The 22,649-nt window shown below is 36.4% G+C and overlaps 1 pseudogene; it reads left to right on the top strand.

Annotated features, from left to right (window-relative positions):
• Positions 1 to 20,388: 20,388 nt before the first annotated feature.
• On the top strand, positions 20,389 to 22,393 carry LOC113705854 (uncharacterized; annotated as a pseudogene).
• Positions 22,394 to 22,649: the final 256 nt, after the last annotated feature.

Genomic DNA, 22,649 nt, shown 5'->3' with positions numbered 1-22,649 from the left:
CGGATCCTTTGGTTCACCTTAGAGGGAGGTAGGGCCGTCACAAATTAATTGGATGTAAAATCGGCCATGGAAGATGTTAGTTTAGGTGGTACAACCGGCCATAGGATATAAACAATAAATGTAAAACCGGCCATTAGGTGCTAAAACCAACCATCTAAGCGGTATGTTGCAAGAAAATAAATAAAAGTAAAGACAAGTTAGCATAGAATTATTTAAAAATTAAGTGAGTGGATCCTAGGGATTAGGATCCCTTGTTATGTTAAGATTAGAAGTTAGTTAAAGTGATTATGCTTATGCTTTAACTTCCGAATGAATGTCTTTGCTTTCGCTAATGAACATTCTTAAGAGAAACCACCTTGGCTAATTCCTCTAGAAATTGCTTTCACCAATTTCTTAATTTATTGAATCATCCTTCACCTATGTTTATAGAGAAAAGATAAGAAACAAGTTAAATAAGTTCAATGAAGTTATTGTATGAATCCGATCAACCATTATTCGCTACTTTCATGAGAATAAGGCTAATGCTTAAGAACTTAGATCTATTAGAAGGCAACTTTCATTGCTAAACAATTATCAAATCATTCATAGTTGATGACCAAACAACTATAAAATATAAGCACAAGTTCTCAATCTAACAAAGCATGAAAAAACATAATCATCCCTTAACTATTTTAAATCAAAATCATAACAAGTTCATCTTCACCTTAAGATATAAAAAACCTTAGTTAGATATCATATTAAGAACATCTAAGAATGAAACAAACTTATAACAAAACATGACAAATAAGAATAAGAGACAAAGTTTAGGAAGAAAAATTATTATTCAATATCTTGAAGTTTGAGTCCTTGAATTCCTTCACAAGTTGATCTCTCAAATAAGTTCGATACAAGAGTGTTTTCACCTTCCTTTAAAAGCTTTTAAACTAAGAAAGAAACTCTTATTATGAAACTAGAGTTAAACTACTTCTATCTCTACTTCTACTCTAATCTACTTCTTACTACGAGATGCTAGAGAATGCTACAAGATTCTACAAGATGTTTCATCAAGGGGTATTTATAGGTATTTTTGGATGAGAAAATGTGCTCATAATGTGGTCATATATTTGTTCTTCATTTTTTCAACTTATGTTTAGTTGGTTCCAGCCAGATTCTATCAGAAAAATTGATCCAAAAGGCAGTGTGAAACGAGTTCAAGTTACAGAATCAAGTTGTAGTTTTGTCTCAGGGATCCGCGAGGCTAGATCTGGGACATACTCAAAGATTCACCTGGCGGATCTTCTTTATACTTAGTTTTGCACTTTCTGCTCAATTCTCAACTTTACTTTGTTTTTGAACCAATTCCAATTGCACTTTTCTTGATGATAGAAGTCGAATTAGCTCTTGCACAAACATGAAAGTTTTAGCTCTTTGAGTTAGCTTTCTAATTTGTAAGAACCATCTCATTTGGATCTCCGTATGCTGAAAAATGACCAAAATACCCCTATATGGTCGATGCTTTATTTTAGAATCATCTCAATTCAATACTCGTAGCTCAAAATATATCTAAAATACTAAGATGTATCAAAACTGTCCCACTCTTTTTGACTTGAATCTATTCATAAGATACCAAAACCTACAAAAATAATACAAATTTGCATACTAACCAATACTTTTGCATGTTTTGGTTAAAAAGCACTACTTATATGAATTGTAACTTATAAAGGAACTGAATTCTTCTATTTTAACTTAAAACACACAAAAAATTTGCCCTAAAACCTAACTAAACATAGGTAAAATAAAGGCTAATCACTACACATGGGCAGGCAATCCAATCAATGTTTGAGTAAGCTATCAATTCCATCCAATCCATTTGACTAGTTTATTCTCTTTTACGGTTTCAATTCATGCTTCACTAAATAAACTAGTCGAGACATTGCAATCCTTCCAAGAGTAGGCCCTTTCATACTCAATTGACTTTTGGCATCTCTTTATGTGCCAACCAAAGCAATCAATCCATTTGAATTTTGTCCTTATCCTGTTAGGTCAAATGTCACCAATTAGCCAAATTTTTAGGTTGTTTTTCGATCAAATATTAATAAATTGATTGGATCCATCAGGTATTGTGTGGTGCCTGTCCTAGAGGATTGCATTTTTCCTTTTAAACCAACCCTTGGCATAAAAGAGCTCTCTCATAGGACATGTATACTGGTTGCAGTTTTACTTACTAATTCTGGGTATTTTTCTTTTCATTTTCCGCCTCCCCTGCATTCCTAAAAGATGTTTCAATAAGGTTGAAATGTTTTTCCTATATTTGAAAATAATTTGGTTTGATAAATTTTGAAAATTAGAAGTATTATTTGATTCTTGGGTAGATCCTGCAATATGAAATAGGAGAATTCATCTGGAAGTGCTAGTTTAGAACATCAAAGAGATTTTGTGATATAGTTATTTATCAAAAAAATTCTTTATTTATTATTTGTAATGCCTTTTATCCTAAAACCAAAAAGAGAGAGAGAGTGAGTGAGCGTGTGAAAAGGAGTTCCTTAGAGATTTTCTTTTCTTATTTCTATTCTAATTGAACAAAATTTTTGTTCTAAACATTTGTAATATTAAAGTTTTTCATTTGGACTATTCTTGTTTTGCAATTCTATCTATATATATATATATATGTTCACTCCATTTCTTTTTCGCTCATATGGAGACATCATGATGGATCTTAAGAACCAAGACTAAAGTTCAAAACCCTCAGTTTTGCCCTTTCTTACATGAAATTCACAAGTATGCATCAGCTTTCTAAATCTTTGGGTGCACTAGATTTGCAGCCCAGACTATTCAATGAGAGTGCTTGAAATCCAAAATCCCCGAATGAATTACTCGACCTTATTAGTATGTCTTAAGAGATCAAGTATGGGAGCTTTTCTCTTTAATTTTTGCTATTCACATTTTGCCTAACTCCATCATGCCTCCAGAATCAGTCACCCAGATTGACACACTTCAAAGTGAGGCAATTTTTATTTTTGAAAGGTCCGATATTTCTAATCAGATTCAATCTACATCTAGTTGAAAGCAGAAATGTTTATTACCCTTATTTATTTTTAGAATTTGAAATGATGCTTTAAGCGTTTATTTCTCTATCTATACAGATTTTATCATTTGTTCTCCCATTTGAATGATTAAAAGTACAATTTTGTTTCAAATGAGTCCCTTGCTAATCACAATCCTAGATTGGGGAAATTTTCAAATGTCAAAAGGGAATAAATTCCCTTAATGAGCCATTCTTTATTTTGGTTGTCATGTAACGTGAGAATGATGTATTGGCCATTTTTTCTACTATTTAAATACTATTTATCCTTTGCATCCTTATTTGAGATTAAATTGGTGGTTCATTCAGAAGCACTTATGATCGCACCCCACACTAGGGTAGGATATTTGAGAATTTTCAATAATAGTAAAGATGCTAAATTATTTGAAAGATATATGAAGTATTCAAAAACAAAACAAAAGTGTGCCTATCTTCTAAAAGTTAGGGGATTTTGATTCTACCATTGATATTCGGAATTTGGTATTGGAAAACAAAGAAAATAAAAAGAAAAAAGAAAACAAAAAAAGAGAAAAAGAAAAGAAAATGCAAAAGAGAGAGAGAGAGAGAAAAATGAAAAATTCAATGCTAAAATCCCTTTAGTGATGATGGTAAAAGTTGAAATGGAGTCTAAGGTCTTTGATCCCAAAACTAGGGCAATTTTGGAAGGAATGCGATGATATGAATCCCATTGATAATGAAATTCGCGACTATGAACCCCAAATCGATGGTGAATATCAAGGATGTATTGGATGGCATTTCCTACTCTGGACCTCTCTAATTCCCGTGATTGCAAATCTTCTTGACCCACAATCAAATGAACTAGCGAACCCTTGGAATTGTTAGAAGGCGCCACAATCAAGGATGGAATTCTTGATTGATAAGCCAAATATGAACTCTAGACGATTCTAGATGTTCGATGGAAGGTCCTAGAGCTAAAGAGAGAAATCTCTCAAGAACGATGTTCTCAAACTATCATATGCTTGTAATCTGATTATTTAAGAGAGAAACGATGTTTTATGTCTTACACCATAATTTCCTAACACAACTAATGGACCTTGAAACTCGGCCCATAACCCTAACTAAAGAAATGGTTCCAAGCTTAAGAGTTGGACCATTTTATTAACTACTAATTCGGCCCAAATAATGATTAACTATGGACTAAGCTATATTCAGCCATAACTAGAAACAAAATTAATGAAACTTGAACTGGAAAATTTAGTCATTAATCTCTTTCTTCCAAACAACTTCAAGTAGCCCCTTTAATGAGCAAGTAACTTGACATTTGAGACTCCATGCTCACATCAGTCCCACCCTCTTGAAGGAGATTTGTCCTCAAATCGAAGCATTGCTTACAATAGAGCACATCGGAGAATGTCTTGATGAACACGCACCAAGAAACATGCCTTCTACTCAACTTGATCATGAACCAATATGCACGTTCCAAATCGCATTTCCTTCGCCAGGAGCTCAAATCGTTTATACCTTGGGTAGCATCGATCACCACTTGTTGAGGCTTATATGTGCGACTTGTCACCACCCTTTGAACCTGTTTTAACTCAACAAAAACACTAGGCAAAGAGACATGAAGAGCATTAGTAGAAAACAAGTCTTTTCTCCTCACTTTTGACTATTCCTAACCACTCTTGTTTTTCCTCATCTTGTACAACAAATCTCTCAATCTCAAGTGAGCTCTATTTTACAATGATTGACTCACTCTCACTCAATTCTAGCTCTAGTTCGCTCTCTTTTTCTTTCATGTTCTCCTCAAATCTAACCTCATAGCTCACAATCTCATTTTGCATCTCACACAATGTCTCTCGAACTAGCTCTTGACTAGTAATTAGTATTGATGGAATTTCAGACACAACTAGTTCATGATCAAAGCTTGGATGCAAAACAATGGTATCCTTCTCAACGAATGATATGGTAAGGTCCTTAGATGATCCTTGAGGATTGCAGTCAACTAGCTTCTTCACATAAGACCTCCATACTTGATCAAATCCTTCTTCAACTGCATGCTTAGGATTGGATGTGGTCTAATGATGTGACGACCCCACCGTACCCAAAGGCGTACCAAAGGGTTTAGCGGATCGCCTGCCTAACTCGCGCCAGGACTCGATACTCTAAAATGAGAAAATAGGGTTCACACCAAAAGAAAGTTCTATTTAAACTATTACATCTTTAAAAGTTGTATAGACTATTACATTAAGCCATACACACCACTAATACCAAGAAGTAAACCCTAGAGAAGTTACTAACTATAACCACCACAACAAATATATACATTTCACTAGTCAACTTATAACAAGTACAATTCAACTATTCTATAACCAAAAGTCTATACACCTTCCCGAGCTTTCCCCTATGATGCCCCCACTTCTCCCAAGGGCGAACCCAAGGGTATCGGCAGAATGCCTACCCAACTCTCGCCGGGACTCGGTACAATCCATCAGTCAAAACTAGGAATACTTCAAATGTCTTCAATATATAATTAAAGTACTCCAAAATATTTCACACTTACAATTAGTTAGTTTTCAAGTTTAAATACAATCCAACGGAATATGTACTATAGCCATCCGCTTTAATACAACTTAAAGTTTCCAAAAGAAAACAATCTAACACTATTCACGAGCACTCTTGGTTTCGAACCCTGTTAAGGGAAACAAAAACGTGGAATGAGTTACACAACCCAGTGAGGTTCCAAGACACTCTAGCAGTTCTAATAAATCAAGTAATTGGAGCATACCACATGTATATATAAAGTTACACATTGGCACCTTAGCATGGGACAGTTATCATTATGCAAAATAAATACACATTGAAGGATACGGTGGTCCAGTGAACCATTTCGGTCAACTTCACCTTATAACTTTCGATCCCCTCGGTACTGTTTGGCCATCGCCTTATCCATCCAGTGGTAATACTCGAGTATACCGAAACGGTGTCCCAGGGTTCCAACCTACCCAACCAAGCCCAGTCCTAGCTCGAGTAGGTCAGTAACTAAGGGGAGGGCCCAGTTCAGCTTAGAGCTTACAACATGCACAAGTAATCAATAAATTGGTGAACGGTAAAAATTTATCATTTTAGTAGGTCGAGTGAGATAAAGGACACACTCGCCTTAAAATGGTGGACAATTTCATATGAGCAATTATCAGTAACATTTAACACGTAAACACGTAAGCAATATGCGGTAATTTCATATGAACATGTAATTTATGGTAATCAAGTAATTAAGTAGTCAAGTAATCAAGTAAGCAGGTAATCAAGTAGATTGGTAAACGGTAAGTAATTACGGTTAACGGTTAACGGTTAATGGTTTGTAATTACGGTTAATTGGAAGATATTTGCCATTTTAATAGGTCGTCATTGGTCATTTTCCACTTTTACCACTTAAGAGTCGAGGAGATTCACTCCAGCCGACTTATGCAGCCATAGCATAATTAATCATTTAAACACTTTACGTAAATATGCAATTCAAGTATCTCATGTCGAGTAATTCAAGTATACCTTACTTAATTATGCATGAGTGTGGTAAATACTTAACATGTAGCACTTAACACTTAATGATCATGGAATAAGTATGTCATAGACTTATTCAAATTACATACTCCTATATGGAACACTCACCTAGTCAAAACAAGTGAGTAAGTACTCAAACAAGTGTTTAGGCGTCCGTTCCGAGTTCCTTTTGAAGGTCTCCTTGAGTGCCTGAGCAAACAGTAATCAACTTCACTCACAATCATGCATTTACCAAGAAGGGATGTACACTCATCTAGACTAAATCAAAGTCCTAAAAGAGAGTTTCAATTCGCTTAACTTGAGGTTCAAGAGTGAAGTTTTAAAGTCCGAAGAGAGTCTAACATCATCCATGAAATTGAGTTCAAAACGTTCAATCGATATTGACAAAAGAAGTCAAGTTTCCAAAATTTCATTTTCTAAGAAATTGGCAAATTTCAGCTTTGTGTGTCAAATTTAGAAAAATCATATCTTGCACTCTGTAAGTCCAAAATTAGAAAACTTAGTACCATTGGAAACTACTTCCAAAGTACGAAAAATTCCTAGAAGACACTTTTCTAAGATTCAAAATGGAAGACACTCAAATTTTGGCTTAAAGTGGCTGACTTGGACTCCCAAGACAGATTCAGGTTGGTTTTTGGCAAACTTTGAAAATTCGGCAAAATTCACACAATGCGAACTATTGAGTTGCCAGCTGTCGCGCCCATTTTTTTCTTTTTTGTCCAGCTGTCAACCCCCGTAGCCTTCTGTTTTTTTTTTTCTACAGCCGCCAACTAGCCCCTCTTCCTTTCTAGCCGTCAGCTTCCTTCCTTTTTATATCTCTAAAGACACCTAAACCTACATCTAATGGTGCTGGTTTTTCTGCATTTCTGGTCATTATCCGGAGCCTTTGGATGATGGATTTGAGATCAGAATTAGAGGATGATTTGTCTGTTGTACTGAGGGGCTCTAACGGAAAAGAAAAAATGCGAGCCAAGGGGTGTAAATGGAATCCATATTGCCGCTGCAAATTTTCCTGTACTCGTGTGCATGTATGTGCTTGCAATGTGATACGGAGAAAATGGCTAGGATCCTGTGCAGCTCCGGGCGCATGAGCTTGGTTTTCTCTCTTCTTTTCTTTTTTTTTAAATTAAATAAATAATAAACTTGCATAAAATCTAACAGAGATAAGGCATATTTTTGTGACCATTTTCCGGCAACTCTTAACACTAAAAAAAACCTTAAAATATAATTAAATAACTAAATGATCAAAATGAATAAAATAAAATAAAAATAAATAATAACAATCTAAAATGCTATAAAATGCTAAAAGGTGCCTTAAAACAAAAATTATGAGATTAATAAAATAAAATAGATAATACTAAAAATAAAAAATAAAATAAAATAAGTTAAAAATTTGGTGTCTACAGTTTGCCCCTCTTTGTTTGAGTTTTGGAAAAACTTGAGACAAAGAAGTAGACACCAAATACATCACCTGTGGTTGTTTGGCGACTGATGCTCTTGAAATGTGGACTGACCACTTTTAATGAGACCAACCCTGACGAGAAATTTAAAACGGGACTGACCCGAATCAAAACTTAAAATGGGACTGATCCCAACAAAATTTAAAACGGGACTGACCCCAACAAAGAATTCAAAATGAGACTGACCAAAACAGGAAATTTTAAAATAGGACTGATCTGAACAAGAAATTTAAAAGGGAACTGACCCCAACAAGAAATTAATCATGGGACTGGCCCGAACGAGAAATTAATCATGGGACTGACCCGAACAAACTTTAAATTATGGGACTGACCCGAATAAAAATTTAAATCATGGGACTGACCCGAACAAGAAATTTAAACATGGGACTGACCCGAATAAAATTTAAAATCATGGGACTGACCCGACTAAAATTTAAAATCATGGGACTGACCCGAATAAAATTTAAAATGGAATGCCCACTAGTGGGACTGACCCATGTTTAGTGGCAAAGCAAATGAAGTGCTCACTGGTGGGACTGACCCATGTTCAGCGGCAGTGAAATGAGATGCACGCTTGTGAGATTGACCCATGTTTAGCGGCAATGAAAATGAAATGCTCACTAGTGGGACTGACCCAACGGCTAGTGGCGATACAAAATAAAATGCTCACTAGTGGGACTGACCTACGGCTAGTGGCTGAGTAAATGAAATGCTCACTAGTGGGACTGACCCACGGCTAGTGGCTGAGTAAATGAACTGCTAACTAGTGGGACTGACCCAACGGCTAGTGGCAGTGTAAAATAAAATGCTCACTAGTGGGACTGACCCACGGCTAGTGGCTGAGTAAATGAAAGGCTCACTAGTGGGACTGACCCAACGGTTAGTGGCGGTGCAAAATGAAATGCTCACTAGTGGGACTGACCCAACGGCTAGTGGTGGTGCAAAATGAAATGCGCACTAGTGGGACTGACCCAACGGCTAGTGACAATGTAAATGAAAGGCTCACTAGTGGGACTGACCCAACGGCTAGTGGTAGTGTAAAATTGAAGGCTCACTAGTGGGACTGACCCAACGGCTAGTGGTAGTGTAAAATGAAAGGCGCACTAGTGGGACTGACCCAACAGCTAGTGGCAGAATAAAAGAAATGCTGGTATGTATGAAGAAACTGTATAAGACTTGTTCGAAAAAAAAAATTATCCAAAGATTTGCCCCAGTGTGATGAATTGGTCAGTGGGATTAAACCCAAACCTGCCTTGATAATCGGTCAGTGGGATAGCATCCGAGCCTGCCTTAATAACGGGTCAGTGGGATTAAACCCAAACCTGCCTTGAGAATTAAAACACACACGTTAGTGAGATAAACTTAATGCTAACGGTGGTAGAAGAAAAGAAACACACACGTTAGTGAGATAGACTCGATGCTAACGGTGGAGAAATCAGTGAATTAAATGTGGTTGTCAAAAATGGGAAATGGAAGGGTGCGCGGCGGGCGCTGAAATTTCATCAACAAGAAATTGAAATTTGTCAAGGAACAAGAAATTAAATTCAAGTTTGATTTTTGACAATTTTTTCAAAAATAATTGGCCTCAGTTTCCACCAATTATTGTGCAACCGATCAATTGATTTGCATTACGGCATGGTTGCTCCTCCTTGAGGCCTTGATTCGTAAGATTCTGGCTTACGTTTCTTCATTGATTTCAGCCATGGATACCTGCACAGGGGGCTCGCCAAAGTACAACATGCATTTTATTTTAAAATATTGCAACTACTACTAATGGAAAGAGCAGTGTGATTGATTTGAAAGTCTTGCTTGACTCTTTGACGAAATTCTCAAATGGACTAAAAATTTTTTTTTTTCCAATGTGGGCTTATTTGATTGCAAAATTTGGTTTGGATGCCTCTCTATTTATTTGAACAAAGTAAGAAACTGTGCTTCCTATATAATGTGAAGAAAATTGAACGTCTTGCTTAAACTCATACAGAAAATTTCATGATGAATTTCTCAAAATAATGCCAAATTACAAAAGATTTCTTCCTCACTTTAGCACCGATGCTTTGGGTAATGGGTCACCATTTCCTGTTAGCTCAATCTTTCAGGACCAACCGAGTGGGTGTTATTTCTGATTTTGAGGTGGGTAAGGAAAATGAGAGGTCGGGATTTGTCTTATTCTTGTGCCAAAATTGTATGTAATTCCTTCAACATCACATCTTAGTGAAAGCAAAGAGTTTGTCACCCTTATTTCTTAAGAAAACTTAGTCAACACATAGGTTTTGTATGCTTGCAACAGAGGGGTAGAAACGATAGCTAAACATGCGAAAACTGGTTATACCCTTATGATTACAAATGATTGATGGGTTCCTTATGAGCATAATCCTTACTTTAGTTGTCATGAAGGATAAGTCAACGATGGACTTTATGAGCTTGTAATGTGGCTTGAAAACGATAGTTAAAGAATAAGACTTCCAAGGACGTTGCACCGAAGATCACATTTTTTCAAAATTGCCCCTATTTTGAACTCACAGATCGTAAATTTGGTGACTTTCATCATCACTTAACGGGGACTTCACTATCAAATCTTTTTTCATTTCTTTTGCATTTATTTTTTGCTCGCTTCTTCTTTTTTCTTTTTATTTTCAAAGGTGCCCTGGCGGATTTTTAGAAGATGAGTACTATCAACTTCACAGCTAATCAATTCAAAAATACATTTAAAAAAAATTCTGGCATCAGAATACAAGCATCACTTGCCAATTAGAAATTTTCTTGACAGAGATATTGCAAAGGAACAAAAGTCAGGACTTTCGGCTTTTGTAATGGGGTCTGGTGGGATGCTTAGAAAAGCTAAGGCTTGAAAGCAGATTTCTTAAAAGTGGTTCAAATGATCTGAGATCGCATTATTATATCAACCCTATTTTAGGGTTAAATCAGAACTCACCCCAGTTTATTCTCAATTGAGGGTCTTCTTCTTTCATTTTGTTCTCTTTTCTTCGATTGATTTTTCTTCTTTGGCCTTCTGCCACTCCTTTGAAATTTTCAAAATTTTGCCCTAGTTTTTGCTCAACCGAGGTTCTTTTTTTTTTCTTCTTTTTTATTATTTTGTTGCTTTATCACTTTTCACCTCTTGGGACTTTTCTTTCTTTTTCAACTCAAACTTGCCCCAGTGTGGGGTTTGCGATGCTCAGGGGTTGCCAAACGAAATAATTTATTCTGAAGGTTCAAAAGGGATAACTAGGGATAGAATGTTTGATTGGAAAAGAAGAGGGACTGACTTCCAATCCGTTCCTTACATTAACTCTGAAAGGAAAATTTTCATTAATGCGAAATTTTTTGCATGCATCTGAATCAACTAGGATGACTTCCGTTCATCCATATCCGCGAAACATAGAGGATCCGCCGGACAACTTTTCTTTCTTTTCTCTTTCTCTCTTTTCTTTTCTCTTTTTCCCAAAATTGAAGCTCAGGTAGAATAAATTTTTCCATTCGGGGTTCTCTCTTTCTTTTAATTTTAGCATTTTGCTTTTTCTCCTTTTTGGGAAAATTCTCCAATCTGCTTCCCCAATGTGGGGTGCGATCATAGGTGCTTTGAAAAGAATCACCGATTTTAGCTCAAATGAGGATGCAAGGGTAAAACAGTGTTTAGGTTGTAGAAATGATGGCCAAAACATCATTCTTACGCTTCATGACAACCAAAGTAACGAATTGCTCATTGAAAATCCATTTCCTTTTGATATTTAAAAATTTTCCAATGTAATGTAGTGATCATTAAGGCTCTTATTTTAAACGAAATTATTCTTTGAAAGGCTCAAATGGAAAAGCAAATGATAAAAATCTGTATGGGTAGAGAAACGAACGCTCGAAGTATCATTCCAAATTTTCAAAATAAACAAGGATAATGCACATTTTGCTTTCACTTGGATGTGAATTGAATATAATTAGGCACAGTGGACATTTTTCAAGCAAAGATTGCCCCAATTTGCATTTTATCAGTCACTGGACTGATTTTATTTTGGGGTGCTTTTGTGAAGAAGAAAAGGTATTTGATTGGGACTTTTGAGTGACCTATCAGTTTGAGCGGCTTCTTTTTAATTCCAGGCACTCTTATTGTACAGTTTAGATCACTAATTGAGTGTACGTAAGGACTTTAGAAAGCATACACTCGTGAAATTTCAGGCGGGAGGTTGAGGAAATCTCAATTTAGCTTTATTTCCCAAAATTCATCATGAAATCTCCGATGAGCAAAAGAATGAAATGTACATGAATACAATAATTATCCAAAACTTTATTGCTGAAAAAGTTTAAAACAAAATTTCTCGTTCAATTATAATACAAATGAGAAGAGAAAAACTTCTAAAGAGCTCCACATATATACACTTTTTGTCTCCTTTTCTTTTGGACCGAAAATGTATTAACAAGTCAAATATACAGAATTTTCCTTTGAAAAACAATTATGAAATCTCTTAGAGGCTTTATCCTAACGCTTCCAAATAGATCCTTCATGTTTTCATCGCAGGGTCTGCCCAAGAGTCAAGTAATACTTTTCACACTTTCCGGATCAAAAATTGTTATCAGATATAGAAAAAATATTTTCACCTTATTGAAACATTTTTATGAATGCAGGGAGAGGGGAAAAAATGAAAGGAAAAAAAATCTAGAGTTAGTAAGCAAAATTGCAGAATCGGTATGCATGTCCTATGGGGGGAACCCTTTTATGCCAAGGGTAGGCCTAGCATGAAAATGCAATCCTCTAGGGTAGGCATCATACAATACCTGATGAATCCGATCAACTGATTGAGTGAAAAAATGATTTGAAAAAATTGGCCAATTGGAGTGAGAAGAGACATTTGTCTTAAAAAATGAGGACGAAATCCGAATGGATTGCCTGCTTTGATCATAAAATGATGTGTAAAAGAGGTTGCAATGTCTCGATTACTTTTATTCAGTGAACCTTAGACTTAAACCCTAAAGGGGAAAAAGCGGGTCAAATGGATTGGATAAATTGATGATTTATTCAAAACGACCGAATTGCCCTAAAAATAGGTAAACTGGTCAAATGAATTGAATGAAATTTGATTTATCCAAAATTAATCGGATCACCCTAAAAAGGGTAAATTGGTCAAATAGATTGAATGAAACTTGATTTATTCAAAATCGGCTCAATTGCCCTAAAAATGAGTGAATTGGCCAAATGAATGAAATGGAGTTAATGATTTATTCAAAAATGATTAGATTGTCCTAAATTTGAATTGACAAAATGGATTGGATGAACTTGATGGTTTATTCAAAATCGATAAGATTGTCCTAAGAATGGGTAAACTAATCAAATGAATTGAATGAAATTGGTGATTTATCCAAAATCGACTAGATTGCCCAAAAATGAGTAAATTAGTCAAATGAATTCAAAATCGACTAGATTGCCCTAAAAATGAACAAATTGATAAAGTGGACTGGATGAAGTTGATGAATAAAATGGTCCAATGGATTGAATGAAATTGATGGTTTATTCAAAAATTGATCTATCCACTGGTAGTTCCAAACATTTATTGCGATGCATTAGTCTATGAGCCTTCTAAAATCAAATTTTGGCCTCAATTTATTTATCGTCTCAATAGTGAGGAATTATTTGTGAATTTCTTCAAATTAATGTCCTTTAAGCAAGGGATTTTTACCAATTCTGATAAAATGGTCAAAAGGTGATTATTAGACGCTCATATTCCAAAGATCGCTCTTGAAAATGATCGGATCCTACCTTACCTCGTGCACTACCCCTTCGGATGGTACAAAATGTAAACGTGCAAGTCTACTTGGATTAAATATCCGAGACACGAGGTGGTTTATTCCTAACACGGGATCCCCTAAATGGCATTCCCTTTCTAGGGTTTATGCATGATGCTGTTTATTAAAGCGATAAATTTACAATTTAACTGATATCATGACCTAAAGGGACCCTTTATATGCCAGGGTAGGTCTAAAATGATATGCCATTATTAATTTACGAATGCAATATACCAAAATTTTTAAACGTGCAATAGCCTATCTATAAGGATAGGTCCTAAAAGAGGATCATGCCAAACTTCTTATTTCCTAACATTTGTGAATGCAAAAGACAAGAGACAAGGAAACGTGAGTTCAACACATAATCACATAACACGTTGGACAATTAGATAATATAAAAAGCAACAAAGATAAATAAGGAAAGAGGGGTAGGATCCCTCCCCTCGTGCCTAGTGTCCTTAATAGAGTAAGGTCGACTCTACCCTAGGCAATTCTAATATGGATGCATGAGGTTTGATTCACTAATGCATCTAGACTCGATAACGCTTCGGCTCCCAAGTCTTCAGACCTAAAGGCGAAGGGTCATCACTCCCAGGGCCTTCGGTCGGTGGATCGAGTGATCCCTTAGGTAGCGCTATGGGCGCAGAGCACACCATCCGCCTACCCAAGGCAATCGATCCTAATCCTACAAGGAGGTGTGGGAAACGCCCACGAAAAAGAAAAAAATGGGGTAAGACTATGCATGCACGTATGAGGTGCTTTCTTATTGAGGGGAGGGATTGTACCATTATATGCGGTCGAAGGTTCTAGGGTGACTACTCCCCACCCAATAATGCAAGCGCGATACAAATAAATCATCCATTCATTACATACATAGTGCGCGAGAAGCGATTGTACGCGTGATAGATGCAAAAACCCTAATAAAGAGAAAAAAAAGAGAAAAAAAGAAAAGAAGAATGCAACCTACTACTCCAAATGTGATATATATGAAGGTTAAAAGTAGAAAAGATCGACTAAATCGGATGCTCGGACCCTCTAAGTCCCCAGTGGAGTCGCCAACTGTCGCGCCCCATTTTTTAAATAAAGAAAAAAATAAAAGAACGAGTTTAGGAAAATGGCTTTTGATTCAATTTTTGATTGGAAAATGAATTTTTGCTTTGAAAAAGAAAATGAAAAAACATGGGTCTAAATGGGACTTGAAAATGCGACGATTTGACCCAAAATATAGTTTAAAAAGGGTTTTTTAAATGAAAAATGGAGTCGCCAGCTGTCGCGCTCCATTTTTTTCTTTTTTGGTCCAGCCGTCAACCCCCGTAGCCTTCTATTTTTTTTTTCTACAGCCGCCAACTAGCCCTTCTTCCTTTCTAGCCGTCAGCTTCCTTCCTTTTTATATCTCTAAAGACACCTAAACCTACATCTAATGGTGCTGGTTTTTCTGCATTTCTGGTCATTATCCGGAGCCTTTGGATGATGGATTTGGGATCAGAATTAGAGGATGATTTGTCTGTTGTACTGAGGGGCTCTAACGGAAAAGAAAAAATGCGAGCCAAGGGGTGTAAATGGAATCCATATTGCCGCTGCAAATTTTCCTGTACTCGTGTGCATGTATGTGCTTGCAATGTGATACGGAGAAAATGGCTAGGATCCTGTGCAGCTCCGGGTGCATGAGCTTGGTTTTCTCTCTTCTTTTCTTTTTTTTTTAATTAAATAAATAATAAACTTGCATAAAATCTAACAGAGATAAGGCATATTTTTGTGACCATTTTCCGGCAACTCTTAACACTAAAAAAAACCTTAAAATATAATTAAACAACTAAATGATCAAAATGAATAAAATAAAATAAAAATAAATAATAATAATCTAAAATGCTATAAAATGCTAAAAGGTGCCTTAAAACAAAATTATGAGATTAATAAAATAAAATAGATAATACTAAAAATAAAAAATAAAATAAAATAAGTTAAAAATTTGGTGTCTACAGTATACATCATAAACAAGTCATTAGAACTACAAAAAAGTGCACTAAGGGTCACGGCAAAACAGGGGCAGAATCATCACTTTTACTCGTCTCATTTCCCTTGAGTTTTCTTCCACAATACAACTTATAACCACTTGTTTAACCACTAATTCAACATAAACAACACCCAATAACATCACATCAGGTCATCAAGCCCATTGTGGGATTTCATAGAGCCCACTCTAACATTTTTCATCTAAATAACAACACCCACATGAAGCTACAAGCTTCATATCAAAGATCCATCCACTAAAACCAAGACTAGAAGATTAGATGATTACCTCCTAGTTTTTGAGATGAAACCAGAAATTTTACACCTCCAAGACCCAAGAAAAACCAGCAAGACGATGCCTTTCCCTCAGCTGAAGTTGCTCTCCAAGTGAAGTGGAAGTTGTGTGAAGATTTGTGAAGGTTTTGGGAGTGAAATGGAAGCTAGAAGATGAAGTTTTTCCGTCCCTTTGTTTCTTCTTGGTGGCTGGACAAAAATGAGAGGTAAGAGATGAGAGAGATGAGGGTTTGCTGATGGTGAAGCTTCTTGGAGAAACTTGGTAGTTGTGGCATTAATGTGGCACAAAAGTCAACTCTCAATAGTGCGCGTACGCGCCCGTTTCGTGTCCGTTTCCTCTCGGGTTTGTTTCACTTGTACACTAAACCTCTAATGCACTTCCCTTATCACTATTATTATTCACTCTTAATGGTCTAAAAATAAAGGTCTAAAGTCCCTCAATTAAATCGCGCGTGTGAAAACGCGTACCTCCGATTTGTGCGCGGTAAAGTGAAATCTCCAAGAAATTCTTATAACGATAGTATCACTAACTAATACTTGAATATTTAAGTATAAAAATACCTATTTTAAGACTAATGTACAAGTCACCAATTTTCCAAGTTTATTGTATCATCGAATTGATTATTGTCTCCAAACGTGCATTCACTATTCACTCTAAACGAGCTTTCAAAAGTTAAATTTTTGTAATAAGTCATTTTAAAAATACACGTAAGCCATAGCTCCATGTAATTGGGTCTAAAAAGATTGAAATGAAATATTCGGGGTAACAGACAATTAAATATTTAAATAAGCTAATAATAGGGATTTAAAATAGATAATTTTGCGAGTCCTCACATCCCCGCGTCGGCCCCTACTAAGGAAAATAGGGTAAGCTATATGCTTAGTGAATAATCAGGGGTAAAAATGTAAACTCACATCCAAATAAACAAGTAAATCAGGATATTTCACATCAATAACAGAAAGGTAAGATCACAATGGTAGGATACGGGTGGTTCCAAAGCCAGTTCAATTCCCCGAGTTTGAACGCCTGTTGACACTCCGTTAACCAAAGTACTCATGGTCCGTAGACTCCACTTATTTTTCTCATTCACCTTATCAACCCCCGCTGGCCAGTCAACAGCACACAGCAGCTTTAGCGAAACAAAATCATTTAGCTTTAATCAAAGCTTTAACAAAGAACAAAATCCCAAAGTTAGCATGGAACTAACTTCGACCAAGCCCGGCTGCCTCGAATAGTTCGTCTACCCTTGGAACTGGGTTGGAACCAAGTTTTGAGATATCCAATCTCTCAATAGATGATATCTTTCAACAAAGTACACAACAAAATACTTACTCCAACAACACGCAGCAAAAAGGGGTTTAACTCAAGTCATGTAATCACCCCCATCAGCACACAGCAAAAGGATGATACTCAACATAAGGCATATATTCTGACATATGAAATCAAAACAAAGGATGGGCTTAGGTCGAGTGAGATAAAGTACACCCTCGCCTAAGTACTCATTTAACATATACAAAGCACTTTGACAATTTCACATCAGTAAACAACCTAATTACTCACTCAAAAGAGTTAGCTTGTAAATCAAGGCACTTTATACGGGTCCACCGACTCCGTCCGGTTCATCACTGCCTGTGACAGAAGATTATACTCAACTATCAGTGAATCGATCATCACAAATGGAAATAAGGACTAAAACGATCAAAGCGGCAAAACGGCAAAGGAATGCATGCGCGCGTGCGCGGAAATGAAAATGGTACAAAATGGGTTAACCATAACTGAAGCTGTGGCTATCGGATCAAAATGTACTAGGTAGTGTATTGAACCTTAGACAAAGGGTTACAACTTTTATGAAGACACTTCAACCCAGTTTTTAGTGTATCCAAGTCAAATTTGTAGATTACCGAACCAGAACTCCAAAGACCGGTTTATACCTCTAGTGAAAATTTGGGTGGCATGCCCCTTGTGTTTACCTATTTTCCAGCAATTTATGGCTTCATTCTTTTTCTCAATCAGTCCCAAAGTCACACACAAAATAATTTCATTTCAATAGCCGTTTAATAGGCTCAATGTCGTACAAGTACAAAATCAAGCTAGGAAAATGTCCGGAAATGAAGTTTCAGTCATAAAACAAAAGACAGATTTGATGTCGCTTAGCGTATCAGACACAACCGAAGCTACGCTTATTAGATTGGGGTGCAATTTATGCCTTTTCAAAGCTAAGATAAATGGCTACAACTTTGAAGAAGACTACTCAGTCCAGTTTGTAGTATATTCGAATCAAATTTTCAAATTACAAAACTAGAATCTCACCAACAGGCTAGTTAACCGCACTATATTCAAATGACAATAACTCAAGCTACCAAAGTCCAATTGAGGCATTTTTAGGGGCGTGAGAAAGCTAAAACATAGCGCTACAACTTTCGTGTTTTGCTCAAATGTTAATTCAGTATGGATCAGGGTGAAAAAATGCGGTCAGATTGGTGAAATGTCAAAACTGTCCACAGAGCTCTACCTATGGCAGTCGGGGTATTTTTGCCTTTTCACGTGATATAATGCTCGGATTGAGCTGAATTTTATAGACAGCTATAAAACATCATTGCCTACAACTTTCATGTTTTGTGCTAAGCCTAATTCGGCCTCCATCATGGACAAATAGAACCGGTCAGAACAGGGCAGTGAAGAGCTTCAAATTTGGAATTCAATGAATTTAAGGTGCAACTTCACATTTCTAGCTTAAAACCACTACTACTACCTCCTATACAAGCCTACTTACACCATACCATCCAAACAACAAGAATTACAAGTGAACCATTCAAAACCCTAACTCAAAATTCATCACTACAATCATCAAAATCACTTAGATTAGGTATCACCAAGCATGAATTCAAGTTACTACATAACTCAAACAAGAGTAAGGAAAAAAGAAAGGATGGTCAGCCATAATACCTCAATAAAAGGGCTTGCAAGAGTTATCCTTCATCTCTTCTTGTGAAATTTAGCTCCCTAAGCTTCCCAAACTCTCAATTTGCAAGTTAATCGGTTTAGTTTTCTTGTTTTCTCACTAAATCAAGCAAAACCCAAGATGGAATTGAAGTTCTCTTCTCCCTTTTTTCCTCTCCTAGGTTCGGCCAAGAGGAATAAAAAATGAAGGGAAAATGAAGTCCAAGAAGGTTATAAGGCTTAGTCCTAATTTGGGTCAAAGATGAATGGATTGATGCCACTTGTCACCACCAATTTCCATCTCAATTTTTTATTTTCTCTTGGTTCTTGAAGTTAAAAATTTTGGCCACCTTGATCAGATTTAGGGCTGATATTTAGGCTCCAATAACAATGAGATTAACTTGATAAAATGGTGGTCAAATGGTGTGTTCAATCGGTAGCCAATCGGTAGCTAACGATACCCGTCGGTTCGAGTCGATTTTTCCTTAAATCGCGTATACTGGAGTTTTATTTTCTAATTCACTAACTTATTATTATCACCTCTATTCACACACTTAACATCCTCTAAATTCACCCTTAATCACCGAATTTAGTGCACCCATCTCACCAAGTGATCACACGGTCAAAATACGCAAAAAGCCCTAATTCACCCGAACTAAGAACTTAAAGGGAAAACCCTTGATTCTATGGTTGATTGCAATTACTGAGGGTGTGAATGAGTAGTAAAGCTATTAGAATGGAATAAATGTCAAATAAAAGGAATTTTAAGAAAAATGTGAGGAATTTTGCAATTCCATTGATTACAATTAGGGTTTCGATTAAACTATGAGAGATTTAAGAAAACCGGCTAGTCACAAGTAAACTAGGGTTTTTGATTAGAATTTAGGGTTTCTAGTCCCTTTAAAACAAATTAAGGTTTTAAATCAAATCCAAAGAAATAAAATTCAGTATCTTCTTTTAAAAACAATCTCCTAACATTCGGTGTATCACAAATGAACCTCCTCCTTTCTTTTGGAATATGTTGACTTTAAAGAGGTAGATTGTAGGAACCCCTCCTCTTGGGATCCCTCTTCTCTATTCGATCAAGTCATCTATGAAGAGGTCTAAAAATGTCATCTAAAACCTGATCAAATTCTACCCTCATGGCATCTAAAACTTCATCTAAGCTTCTCCAATGTCGATTAGACATCTTGGAGTGAAACGTGTGAAAAAAAAAGTTAGTAACAAAAATTTGGCCTCACTTCACTGCCTCACGTGTATGCACTTAACACTCATACTTGCACTCTAGTGATCTCACCAATGCTCTCAAATAGCATCTCGATTGTCTTCCTTGAATGGGTAAGAATCTCGTTTTCAAGTGTTCAATCGAGCTCCCTATCAAGCTCATTGAGTGTAGTTAACTAGAGAGTGATATTAGTGGCACCAATAAAAGGCACGAATCTAGAAAATTGGATGAAGAAGCTTGACTTTTGGAACAAGAAACACGGCTGGAATCCATTGGAAGTAAGCTGGAATTTATCAACTTAAACAACTAGTGAAAGTGACTCGGCAAACTAATTCACAAAATGATTAGAAATCTGGAAATTGACATGAAATAAACTGGAACTTTGAAGATGTATTTGAGGCTGAAAATAACTAGAATTAAACTGGTAATCAACAATTCAAACAACTAGCAAAGTTACGGCTCAAGATTAGCAAGAGTGACACTCCAAAAACTAGAATTTTTTTACACTTCTAAAATCTAGAATTTTCTAGAGGACTTATGACCTAAATGAATTGGAAATTTTGGACGTTATGCCGTACTCTATGGATGAAATCTATAGCTAAAAACTATTGGCATATGAAACAAAGTGACGACACAAGAATCTGGGATGCAAGAATGACTAGAAAATGAAGTTACTGCAACTAGTTCAAGAGTTATGAAATTTGGAAGTTTCAGCACTTGTTAAACCGGACCTTGAAGATATGTTTAAGGTCGGGGAAAATCACCAATTTAGTCCTCAAACTATTTTACTAAAGTCGATTTGGTCCCTCAACATTTTATCGTACGAATTAAGTCCCTTAACTAAAATTCTTGTGCCAATTGAGGATCTATACGGTGTCGCCACCCAAAACACATGTATCTGTATAGAAACAAACGACGAGGCAGGGGCTTTTTTGGAAGTACACAATAGAATTTCTACGGGAAGCAAACACAGAACCCATTTCGTATCCAAATTGGGGAAAACCTGTGAAATTAGGGTTTTCCAAAAAATTGGCGATTTTCCCTATTCTAATGTAAAAACAAGCCCAGGCTCTCCGAACCCAGTCATAATAGCCCTTAGAAACGTTTCTTTCGGGTCACTAAAATCGACCCTTTTAAATTTAACCCCATTCGAGGTATGCAAATGGTCTTTGGCTTTCTCCATTGCAGTTGCAGCCTCAAAGTGGACGATCAATGTGCTATTCAACCCTTTCTTCTGGATGTATTTTAGCTGGAGTTGGTTGTTTTGGCCTTGGATGGTAGCTATTAGTCTTGCAATTTACGGTCTTTACTGCTTTTACCGGCATTTACACGGCAATGCCAATGCTTTTCAGCAGCTTTCAATTGTTACTGCAGCATTTACTTGGCTCACTTTAGTACCCCCAACACATTTCAATGGTTTTCTCGAAGGATGGTCTATTGTGTTTTTCTTTGTTTACCACTACTTCTTTTTCTTCAATTTGAGTGTCCGAAAGCGGTTGTATGGTGATTATTATCCCAAAGAGCATGACCCCGCGTGGGATATTACCCTGCCCAAGTGGCAAAAACTCTTGTTCTGTGTTGGAGTGATGGTTGGCCATTGGTTTGCAGCATTTGAGGGGCCAGAATTACATCTTGTTCCTGGTGGCTGGAGTAATTTGGGCATTTGGATTTTGATAATGTTGACATTGTTTATGCAGCACCACTCCACGTTGTATTTGGCAAAGTATTCAGAGAAGGTAGTTGTGCCGACTGCTATTGTGCTGTTTGGGCAATATCGGTTTGTCCGCCATCCAATTTATGCGTCCACGATGCTTTCGTTCGTTACTTACTTTGCTGCAATGCGAGCACCCTTGAGTGCATGCATTGTTTATGGCTGCAGTCTGCATATTCTATTACAGGCAAAAGGCAAAACTAGAGGAACTCATGATAGTGAAAACCTTTGGACAGATGTACACTGGATACACAAATAAAGTTAGGTACAAATTTATCCCCTTTGTTTACTAGTTTATGTTGTACTATTAATTTCTTGGAAGAAAAGTGATAATACTATGAGTTCATGGATTCTTGATCTTTTTTCTAATCTTTGTGAGTCCAAGTATCATTTGAAAAGCTTATTAGCCAGTAAAATGAGTTGGTTTCCAGCTGGTTGAAGGTATTAATAAGCTTTTATGCAATCATGTATGTCAATCTTATGTTGGATGTTTGTTTGGCAGATATACTCATAGAAATGCAAGTCCGGTAGAAACTTGGGCTGATGACCTTATGGTTGAGTTTATTGTTATGTATTTTTTAGTCTGTTCAACTCTTAAGTTCTTTCTCAAGTTTCATGTGCAAAAATTTCCCTCCATTGCGGGCAATTTGCATCGGTGG

The sequence above is a fragment of the Coffea arabica genome, chromosome 8c (genome assembly GCF_036785885.1).
Source record: "Coffea arabica cultivar ET-39 chromosome 8c, Coffea Arabica ET-39 HiFi, whole genome shotgun sequence".
Taxonomy (NCBI): domain Eukaryota; kingdom Viridiplantae; phylum Streptophyta; class Magnoliopsida; order Gentianales; family Rubiaceae; genus Coffea; species Coffea arabica.
Note: the sequence above shows the minus strand (reverse complement) of the source record. Positions and strands in the feature narration are given on the sequence as shown.